The sequence below is a fragment of the Crocodylus porosus genome, unplaced genomic scaffold (genome assembly GCF_001723895.1).
Source record: "Crocodylus porosus isolate Cpor-Errol unplaced genomic scaffold, CroPor_comp1, whole genome shotgun sequence".
Lineage (NCBI taxonomy): Eukaryota > Metazoa > Chordata > Crocodylia > Crocodylidae > Crocodylus > Crocodylus porosus.
In genome coordinates, this window is record NW_017728921.1 from 19,523,611 (window position 1) to 19,526,938 (window position 3,328).

Here is a 3,328-nt window from a genome sequence, read left to right on the forward strand (position 1 = left end):
CACACACACACACACTTCCCAACCACCCCCTACAAACACTCCCTTACCCCCGCCACACAATATACAAGAATAACACTGTATTTTGAGCTATTATGCAATCACTCCTAACACATCTAACAAATGCACATAAATCCTTGCGGCCTGTAACAGGGGGTTCTTAGGGCTGATTCGCCTTTGCTCCACCCACCTGTTTCTGGGCCAACCGCCTGCCTTCTCACCTGCCATGCCCTGTTGTTAATTGGTTAATGATCTTAATTAGGTGGGAGGCTGCCTGTTTCTTGCTCTGATGCCAGGGGGCACTATCTGCGGCTCTGTACCTCCCCTACACTGCAGCCCATGCCTCGCAGATGGCATCTGCTGATGTTAATCTCGCCGGCCACACACTGGGCCCCAGACTTCTCTAATCAGGACCCCTCTGAGATCCCTCCATTTCAGCAGCCTACCCCACCTTCATTCAGGCTATCTAGCTCCCTGAAACTGTTTTCCCCTCTCGGGTGGCACCCCCCGGGACCTTTGGCCTCACCTCCAAGGCCGGTCAGAAACCCCAGGCCCTCTTAGCTCCGGGCATCCCTCACAGTGGGCCCCTGGCCCTCTTGACCGTTCTGGTCCTGGCCCAAGCATTGACCAGTCAAGGGTAATCTCTCTATCAGGTCTGAGTCTCTAGCTCCACTCTCTCCCCTGGGGTCTGCCCTTTGGGCCTTAGTAGCAGGTGACCCACCCAGTCCTGGAAGCTGGGGTTAAGGCACCCCGACCCGCTTTTCATTGGGGTGGTAACTGGCCTGGCATTTGCTGAGGGCTCCCACACCACTGAGAGCCCCACCAGGCCACCCACTCCTGGCAGGGTGTAGTTTTAGGTCATGCCCAGGACTAGGAGCCTCCAAGACATCCCCTACAGCTCCTCCCTTACCTCCATGATGATACCAGTGGCCAGGCAGCGTTGCTACCTGGCCTGCCAGCAGGGAACAGATCTATTTATATAGGCAGCCAGGGATCTAAAATAGCTACCACAATCAAGCACCTGCTGGCTGCTTGGCTCTGATCTTAAAGTGGCAGGCACCAACAGTGCCCTGCCACACAGCCCTTGACAGCTCACCAAAACTCATTAAGTGGCCTTCCAGCTGAAATAATTGACAACCCTTGATATAGAAGATAAAAAGTTCATATGTGTCATGGAACTAACTCTCACTTAAAAGTAGTATCTTTGAGTGTTCCAGAGAAAATCTATTTTTATTTCACTGTTAACATCCTTTTAAAATTACATGCTATGCACATGCATTACTTTTTGCATCTTTTTTGTTAAGCTTGTAATACATGTAATGAAAGCAGGGCTCACTGTGCATGAATGCATGAGTAAATTTGTGGTTCACTGCAATGTATAATATGGGTGTCCCTGGACAGAGACAAAGGGTATATCTACATAGTACAATGCAGTGCCTTGCAGATACAGCTTCTTGTACATAAGCTGGCTCAGATCTCTGCATGGCACTACATTGTGTTATGCAGAAATACCCAAAGCATACATGGGAATTGGCTGCAGACCTATGCATCTCCTAAAGTCCTGCAGAGGTGCGCAGGAGAGAGATTATTCTAGGGTTGATTGCATAGGAACAAAAGGGATTTCTTTACTATGCTCCTTAGAAAGTATGCAGTAGGAGATTTTCTTCCTTGCACACATTAAAGGTTTGCAGGAAAAAAAAAAAGTAATGCATAATTTAAGAGGAAGGTTTTAGCTCCTATCTCAGTCTCTCTGTACCAAGCAAAATGCATTGCATCAGTACAGAGAGGCCAGCCGATGCTTTTTATGAACAGCAGCGTTTATAAGTGATTCTAAACTAGACATCTGACACTCTCATAAAACTTTTATAATTTCAAAGATATGCTTTTTGGAATCTTATTTGTTAGCTCTATGAACTCCCTGAGTGTCACTGATCCCTTTATGCTGCTCTGCTTTCTGTACCCTGCCCTATCTGCCACTTCAAAAATCCCCAGAGTCTATACCAATCTGGCCATGGGACAAAACTCCTTCCTGACCCCAAATATGGTAACTAGTTTGAACCTGAACAGAGAGGCAAGACCTGTTAGCCAGGAACCTCCATCTTCAAGTTCCCAGTATGCCAAAAGCCACAGATAGGGGATGCCCATTAGGGCTGTGTGAAACAGCAGAGTTCTGTTTTGACTGCCATTTTAGCAGGACAGTGTTTTGTTCTGAGTTTCATTTCATTTTAAAGCACTGCTCTGTTTTGTTTCGTTGAAACAGTTTCACTGTATCAATGCTATTTTGATGTTTTGCCCATAAGCAATAATGGGGAATCATGAAACTGCCTATAACATTGTCATTTTTTGGCAGATTTGAATGAAAACAGCAGGGATGGTAGCTCCTTCTGAAGACATGAAGCCTGCCAGGTTTCAAGGAGATACATGTGGGGGTTTCTGAGAAACTGCACCTCAAGCTGTCTGCCTCCTTGATTTGGGTAGGTCCCTAATAAAGAGCCATGAAGTCAATCGAGCTCCTTAGCACTGCCTGATTACAAATGCAGCTGCCCCTGCCAAGCAGCTGGTTTTAAATTTTGAGTGAATCAGGAATCAAAGGAAGGTGCAAGTGCATAAGGGCACCCTTCTCCCCCTCAGATCTGCCCCTGCACACAACACTTTCTCTTCGTTACTTTTATACTGAGGCAAAATCATGATCAAATCATCCTCCATTCTCCATGGCACATTCAGTTTTGTGCTAAACAGAAGGGAGATTTAGCAGATTTAAACCAAGGAAAAGGTTAACACACGCTGAAAAAAAGGAGCTTATTGATGGATTGTAAAATCCAAATGTGGAGAGTGAAATGTACTTTAGAATGGTCAATGCAGTAACCAGCTTCCAAGGTTTTCTTTAAATTGATAGCACTCGAACTGTTTCAGCGTAGATAGTCACAAACTATACTGTAATTCTGCACACTTATATGACAGGACTAAGTACTCGCCAACTAGAACATATGCTTGGGTGATCTTGGATGAATTACAGCAGCGGGCTTGCCACAGTAATTGTTCTGTGCTTAGCAGGAGGCGGCATTTGAGTGAAATATTTCTAAGACCTTCAATATTTAAAATAATGGATTTGGGTCACTTTGGGTAAAGGCTGAAAAAAATCTGTCTATAGGCTAGATATTCAGCAGGTATAAATCTGTGTATCTCTACTGACCTTAGAGGAGCAACACCAAAATGGACCAGTACAAAAATCTGGCTCTAGAGATTTCTGAATGAATGGTGCTCACAGGTGCTTGAAAATCAGTATAAATCAATGTAAAGAAATGAAAAGCATAATTTTAATGTGTTATCC

General features: G+C 45.1%; 1 protein-coding gene across 2 annotated transcripts in view; it reads right to left on the minus strand.

The window, feature by feature from the left end:
- CCDC60 (coiled-coil domain containing 60) overlaps positions 1-3,328 on the minus strand; it is a 148,362-nt gene that overhangs the window by 82,903 nt on the left and 62,131 nt on the right. The gene's annotated exons all lie outside the window — the stretch shown is intronic.